Source organism: Rhagoletis zephyria, unplaced genomic scaffold (assembly GCF_001687245.7).
Source record: "Rhagoletis zephyria isolate East Lansing unplaced genomic scaffold, Rhagoletis_zephyria_1.1 Rzeph_scaffold_10953, whole genome shotgun sequence".
Taxonomy (NCBI): domain Eukaryota; kingdom Metazoa; phylum Arthropoda; class Insecta; order Diptera; family Tephritidae; genus Rhagoletis; species Rhagoletis zephyria.
In genome coordinates, this window is record NW_016168030.1 from 1 (window position 1) to 8,557 (window position 8,557).

An 8,557-nucleotide genomic window follows, 5' to 3' on the forward strand; every position below is an offset into this window, starting at 1 on the left:
AAAAGTCAATCTGTTCAAAGTAAACAAAGCTTGTTTGGCGCAAAATCATATGTGTTTTGATTTGAAACAAAGACAATATAATTTATTTTTTTCTCAGTGTGGCTATGTTAATGGCCCTTTGTGATAACGAAAGTGTTGCCATGTTTGTACGAAAAACTGGTTTTGGGCTAGAATACAGAGATACTCTTATAATAAAGAAAACACTGAAAATCGGTATTTAATTGCTACAAATATTTATAAAAAATCCGGACACTCATACGTCCCGACTTTTAAAAAATATTCAGCGGGCAAATTTTCTCAAAATCGGTACGGTCCCGCCAAAATCGGCACAAATGGTTACCGTGCTTGTAATATCAGAAATTACTTCAAAATAATGAAATGCCAGAGCCAAAGCAAGCTTTCGAAAGAGGTATTTTAATTATTTCTTCTTACGCCTAAAATATTTACAACTAAGAAAATTTTCAAAACGGCTTTGAATTTTTACTTGTGTCTTCAGCTGCAAACGTTTTCCTCATCCGCATTTGGCTCATTGTCGAAATGCGAAAACATAATAAATATGTCAATACACTCGGCCATTAAAATTCAATTAATAACAGTCTCACGCCAAAACAGAAGTCCGACCGTTCATATTGCCACCGCCACCGTATTACCACAGCTCCTGTGGCACGAACATATGCAAATGCTGCTGTTGCTGCAAATACATACATACATGCATATATCTATATGTACATTAGGGTGGTCCAAAAAAAAAAGTAAAGTCAAAATTTTAATGCCCTCACTCCCTACGATTATTCTATATGGAAAAAATATGCTTACATAGAAGCGCCAATCTATACTACACATATGTTAGTGTTTGGCCTTGCTTCTCCTCCGATTTGTGGCGTGCCACATTGCCTGCCGAGGGGCGACCGCTGTTAAGAAAACACCTTGTTTCTATATACTTTGTTTGAGGTGTTGCTTTGACTAGGGCTCGAACCCAGGTCCTCTGAAGTGGAAACCTGCACTGCTTACCACTACACCACAGCGGCCGCAGCAAACTTAGTACCAAAGATTGTTTATTGGTTCCCCCATTGCATTTTCTGAGGTTTTTGTCGGACCAATAAAATATAGTTACTATGGAAAAATGGTTAAATAAACATTGGGTATGTTGGTTGTTGGTTGTTCTCCTGAAGTAAAACAGAATTTTACTTTCGAAAAATATTGATTTTCAAGAATTCTATACCATTTCTACGAAAAGTTGTTTTTCCATATAAAATACATGGAAAAAATTTAGCGCTTATGAAGGAATATATTTGATTTCAATAAAAAAAATAGGGGTATATTTTTTTCGGTATAGAACAATCCTAGCTGGTGAGAGCATAAAAATTTTGACTTTACTTTTTCACATGCTCTTTTGGATCATTAGGATGCCCCTTTGATTTTGGGATTTTGAACGTGACACAGATTGAATGCTCGTGTTCAAGGTTATAACAATAGTTCTGCTCATTCTTCAGATTTTTTCTTATAGAAGCAATTAGAAGAAACTCGAAATATTGTATGAATAGTGTAAGACTATTTTAAGATCATTTCGTAACTAGTTTTTATGTGGTTCCGAAAAAGTTGGGAACTTGTCCCGAAATTCTTCATAGTCGGACGCAAAATGCTCCTGAAATAGCCCTGAACCAGGCCTAAAATGGTCCTGAACTAGAATCGAAATAGTCCTGAAGCTAATCTTAAATGTTCCCAAAATGAACTCGAACTAGCCCCTAAATAGTTCTTAACTAGTCCCAAAACAATCCCCAACTAGATCCGGAATGTTCCTAAAATAGGCCGAAAGGATCCAGATCCTGTCCCTAAATGGTCCTTAAATAACGAACCAGTCCCGAAATAGTGCTGAACAGGATCCGAAACAATCCCGAATTAGACCTGAAATAGTGATAAACTAGTCGTGAACCTTTCCATTTGTACACACAGAGAAACTGAGAAAAGAGTTCAGTTACGCCATCTAAATATGTTTTCCTCAATATATGAATTGGTTATAGTTACCAAACCATGTGTTAAGAGAAAAATATTTAGCTGACATCCTCTTCTGAATATCGCTCTTCCGCCCTCAATAGCTTGAAACCGTGGGCCCTCAGTTCGACCTGTAAATTACCAACCGGCTTCCAAAACAACCCAAAAACACAGTTATGCAAGTTACCAGTGCATCTCTAATAACTGCACATGTGTACACACCTACATATCTGTCGCGAAACGCAATACCCAATATCCAGGTCCCATAAGTCGAACGTTGGACATTCCCACTAGGCCGCCGTATGGGTAATAGAGGTCCAAATTAATTAATTAATTAATTAGCCCAATCAATACACGAGACACATGCAATTTGCGTAAATATTGAGTTCGGAGCACAGTAGCATCCAGCAGTGCCACAGCACCGGCCACCTGTCCGCGCGCTCGCCCACTCTGCATCACAGCACCATCAACTCTGCACATCCGCCTCTGCTCGGTTGACCTTTGGTGTGCCGTGGGTTTCATTGGCTCAGTGTTGCCAGAACTTTTTGGACCAACCGGCTAAACTGGCAAAAAAAACCGGCTAAAAGCGGCTTAAATGTTTCAGCTAAATGTCACATGTTTTATTTAATTAAATCACAAGTAGAAAGACTAGTTCTTGGAAAGAAGTTGCAAATTCAAGCTAGAAAAAATTTTGCCAGCAAGAATTTGCAATTAGGAAAAACATATGACTGTGGCACATGGTTGGTTTTTTTGTCGAAATTTACAAACTTGAGTGATTTTAAAATGAAAAACTAGGTAAATACTTGTTTGCTTAATTAATTTTGTTAATTCCAGTGATTTGAAAGGTACTCGGCTGAAAAAAACTGTATTCGTAATCGCAATACAATCTCAACCAGAGTCGATATAGGAAACGTGACAGTTACTACGACAAAGAAATGGAAACGTTTGTTGAAGAAAGTCGAACAAACACAAAATAAACATGTAGATCCGGTTTTTTTTCTGCCCCTCTGAGAGAAATTTCAAAATTCTATAAAAATATCTTATGTTTGAAATGCAAGCGTGGACACTAGCTGGCCGGGGAACTTGCAAATTTGCGTTCGTGTAGAAATTTGCAAATATCTCTACTTGAGTGGGAATTTGTTAGCATTTTTTCTTACTACATATCTGATATTTCGAGTGATAATTCTCGCAGGATTTTCGGCGAACAAACATATTGTCTTCTCAGAGAGTTTTGCTTTACATAGAAATTTGTGCTCTTTTATTTTCATTTTGACGCATTTCAGTGTTGGTTCTTTTAATTCAAGTTGGCCTTCGGGTTTTGGAATTTAAATAAGTTCTCAGCAAAAAAGGGTTTGTTTAAAAAAATAAGAAAATAAGGCAAATAGCAAAATCGGCTAAAACGGCTAATTTTTTTTTTTACAAAACAGCTAACAAATCGGTTGCCGGCTAAACTGAAATTTCTGCGGCTGTTTGCTATCGCAACATTCTAAATCTAGCCGGAAATCGGCTAAAATGGCAACACTGATTGGCATTCACTTTGATTCGAGTATCAATTCAAGCGAACAAAATGTGCGTTATTGCGTTCCCATTTGCGTTAAATAATTACATTTGCAGTTATATGCATTACACTAAGTAACAAAAAAAAAAAATTTCTCAGTCCTTGGGATGTAATTGTTATTTCCTAGTCTGTTATGCCTTAAAAGTATGGAAACCACCTAATATTCCTCGGAAACTTTGCTTTTGTGACCAGGACAATGTGATTCATTAAAATATGCTAAAATTATGAGAAAAACGTGTTTGAGTCTTTCACTACAGAGAAAATCATACAGAGCAGCACATATAAATCAAAACTAAATTTTATTAAAACTTCAGAAAACCAAAAACATAAAAGTAAATCAGAAGCGGGTGGTTTTTCGACATTTGCGTTTAAACTGCGAGTCACTTTCTCTAATCAATCCCCAAATGTAATCTCCCATCATGTTCTCATTGTATTGTCCTTGGTATCGCCGNCGTATTTAGAACTGAGAATAAAACTGTTTCAATTGGATGTGATAATGTTAATAAAATTTAATTAGCCCTTTAAAATCTGCTATTGCCGGACTTTTTGCACTATTTTTCTTTTCGAAGAAGTTTCTTTTAAAAAAGCAATTCAGGTAAAACGTTCTACACAAATGTTAGCAGACAATTTTACTGGCAGTAAGGGCATAGACAGACAACAACGTTGATCCGAATCATCTCGTTAATTCGGAATTACCTACTTCGGTAATTAAACCTCAAAATTAATGGGCATCAGGAGAATTTTCGATGACAGCACTGGCGGGTTTTGCATCCGCAGTAGCCGAGCGGTAAGAGCTGCGTACAACAATTCCGTAGGACACAGGTTCAATACTCGATACACGGATTGCTTAAAAACGTTTTCTTTTTTATATTTTGTATTAGTTTATTTATATATTTTATTTTCCTTTGCATTTTATTAACCGCTATTTATGTTATTATTGCTTAATCAAAATTTGTGTAGTTTAATTTTATTAAAAAAGTCAACAACCAACTAAAAAAAAAACACTAAAAAATATAGAAGTCATAATCTACACGTATGATAAAATTGCAACAGGCGGATGTCTGTACATTATACATCCCGGTTAACTTGAATACCTATTTTTCTCAAGATCCAAGCTTATATCTGGACTTGTGTTCATACATGACATGATATTACATGATACTTGATATTTTACAAGATAAATTAAATATTGAAATATGGGTATGAAACTAAAGAGGGTTAGGAAATTTTATGCAGAAAATATTTTTGAAGAGGATTGCCACCTGTTTGAAGAAAATTAATTTAGCTAACAGGATAAAATGAAAAAAAAAAATATCAAAACACGGTTATCAAACTAAAGAGGTTTAAGAAAATTTACTGGTTAAGTGGAAATATATTTTTCAAATTATAAAGTATTGTAAGATAAATATACGGTATATGTGCAAATCTAAAAAAAAACAGGTACACTTTCAAAACAAAAAGTGTAATTTTTTTTTATTTGTGGGCACACCTATGTTTTATATATGATTCTATTCGTAATCTCATAATAAATCGATAAATATAAATGTAATTGATTTTCATCAAGTGCTTCAAAAGTTAGACGAGAAATAAACACTTAGATCGCTGCAGTAGAAAACAAAAGAATAAGCTGGGTGCAGACTACGCGGTGCAAGTTTTAAATTTTCAGAAAAGATTGTGAAACTCTTGTCACTTAATTGGGATGTTCTAAATTCAATGACATCCCCGTTTAACAGATTGCTTCCGGTTTTCGAGATAACGGCACTTGAAAATTTGATTAAACTTTAACTATTTTATAAATAAAACAATAGACAATAAAAAAATATACATTTTAAAATTTGACTTCGAAAAACAATGGAAAGTGGCTTAAAACTATTTATACCAAAAGACCTTCAAGATCTGCCGCAACTTCTTTTCCCGTTATTTATTTTTTATTACGTTGTGTCGAAGTAATATGATTATAGGATTGGAAGATATCAATAGCAATTTCATTAGATCAGCATTTTGGTCAAATTGGTCGATTTTCGGAAAAAAGGCCTTAAAATCCAAAAAAAGCACGACAGCGCCCTCTGTCGACCCCAAAAACCCAAGATACACATTTTGGCTAGTTTTCAATATAGTTGTTTCAACAGGTGAGCCACTTTTTGAAAAAATAATGAGATAGAAAAAATTGCTGGCTCGAAAACCATTTTATACCTACGGTTTCTTGGGCNATAACTTTTTGAATAATTGTATGCTAGTCGCTGGGAACGAAAGACTCGATGTAGGATACCCAATGGGTTGTGGAGTCGGCGCCAACTGGAAAAGAAGGGCTGTCAAAGTCTTTTTTGAGCTCAGTCAGTTTAGGAGCTCAACGAAACTACGCCCTAACATATGCATATAATAGACAAACTCCAAAATGGTTCTGCCCTCCATCTTATCACGTTATTTGTTTAGGGAAAATTAAAATTCCCACTTTCAAGCGAAAACTAAATAAATATGTAATAATAAATTGGATTTTCATATTTTCCACAAAAATTTACAATTCTCGCATCTGGTCACCTTAATCTTTTCACTCCACGTTCCACAGTACTAGGTTGTGGTCTTGGCTAAGTTAGCGAAACATTTAACCAGCTGCGCCTTAGAGCACGCAACGCTATTTCCACATTACAGTGGGGGCTATGAAAATGGGGATATTATTCGAAAGAAATATGTATTTCCTTTTTGATTATTATTTATATTCCACTTCTGTGCAGCAAACCAAATGCGGGAATACCAGTAAAAAAAATTGTGAATAGAAAATGACTGGGCGCTTTCATTCATTTAAGCGCAATTTTTTTTGTTGCTTGAAGAACACCATAATTTAAATAATTTTTTTTTTCAATTAAGTAAACCAAAAAAACGTTCTAGCTCTTTATATGGCCATATGAACTCATATCGCTGTTGGGAAGTATGCAATGTGTAATGCCCAGCGGACTTATGGACATTACTCCGATATATGTAAGTATATACATAGAATTCTCCGGTTTTTACGAAATTTTAAAATCAACTCCTCTACTCTGCTTGCCTTAAAATCGGCTCCGTTTTTTTGGAAGTATTTTACATAAAAAATTTACTAAGTATTGCCCGGTTTGTAGTTGCAGTTAAAGAAAACACATGAAAAGGCACGATTTTTTTTAAATTCGAAAAAATGTAAATATTTCAAAAACGGTGACACTTTTACCTGAAAATTTTTTGTTTATCAGTGAGCTCACCCCACCCACCTACCTTGCCCTAAAGTTTGGCACGTTACTTCTGGGACACCCTGTATATATTTTAAGATTTTCTGAGTTTGCAGTTTTGTATCGCTTTTAATTTTAGTTTAATAAAGTGCAAGTTTCAAGTTGTTAAAAAATCGCGAAAAATGTGTGAAACCGTAAAAAAAAAAACAAAGCCAAAAATCAACGAAATTTTCTAGCAACCTAAAACTGGCACTTTTTATACTAAAATTTTAAATTATAAAAGAACCATAAATTAAGAGATTTTTGGAAACTTTAATACTCTTATTAATATTTATGTGATCAAGTTACGCAAATTTTTTGCACTATTAGAATTTAGAATCCACCCGAATCCGATAGATAAATATTGATTCATAAGAATTCTATACCATTTCTATGAAAATTTGTTTTTTCCTCCGTATAAAATACATGGAAAACTTTGGGCGCTTTGAGCGAACTCTAAATATATTTTGATTTCTAAATAATAAAATAAGGTTATACTTTTTTTCGGTAAAGAAGTGAGAGCATAAGAATTCCGACTTTTTCTCATATGCATTTTTGGACCAATCTAATGTAGATACATACCTTTAGATACAATTTTCTAAACTTTGCGATCACAAATGAACGCTACATATTGTTGTAGAAGGTTTGCTTTCATCTGCATCCAAAAAGTTACCAGCTGCAGGATCTACCAGGTTAGTCTCGTTTTATGCTTGCTAGCTCTCAAAGGACATAACGCATTGAAAGCATTTAAGGCAGTGGTTGCTATACTTACGTCGCCAACTTCTTCGTTCATATCCTTTTGCATTAGAAATAAAACATTTTTTTGTTATATATGTATCTGTATGTTTTATTTTATTACTTATTTCAGTTACGTAGAGCAGCAAAAACGACATCTGAGTAAACACAATTTTATGTGTCTAAATAATTACTACACCATTTGTATACATACATACATTTATTTCCTTGAAATGTTTGGTACTCTTACTGCTGACCAATTTGCTCGACTCATCTTTCACATAGAGTTGGTATTCGGGCACATAAATTGTTTAAGGTTAGTACTTTACAATTATTTGCTGGGTATAACAATTAACTTAATTAATTTTATGTACTTCTTGTTTTCCACTCACTTCTCTCTTTTCAGTTTCTCTCTGTCAATGCAGCATTGCATTTGTTGAGTTACTCGTAACTATTACATATCTGGTTCCATACACAGTACACCGTTAAGCTTAAAATTTAAACAATTTGACTAGTTGAATTCCATTCCACACACATGTAAATTATTATTTTTTTTTATGATTTAGTTAATAATTAACTGCATTCTCATTGCCAGTTGTGGGGTTGGTTGCTTTTGATTTGTTTTTTTTTTACTTTTGAATAATTTACTGTTACATACTCAATTCATGTGCCACAAGTGTGTGTGTGTGTGTGTGTGTTTTCAAGTGTTGTCCTAATTTATGTATTAATTCTAATTTTCACTGATGATTTTTTCATTTCTATTACCTTATGATTAATTAAAAATTTTCGCGCAACTTGCTTTTCTATGAAGCTTTCATTTCTTCCTTTTCAGGCTTATGCATACATACATACATTACAGCTAACAATTATGTATACATTTACCAAACTTTTTTTTTTTAGTTTTAATTGAGTTTAGCATATAATATGTGGTACATATACATACATTTTATTTTGGTACTCGAAGTTTGAAAATATCTATTAAAAAATCGTGTTTTTATATACCTATGTATGTATGTATGTATGTATGTAACTCCGG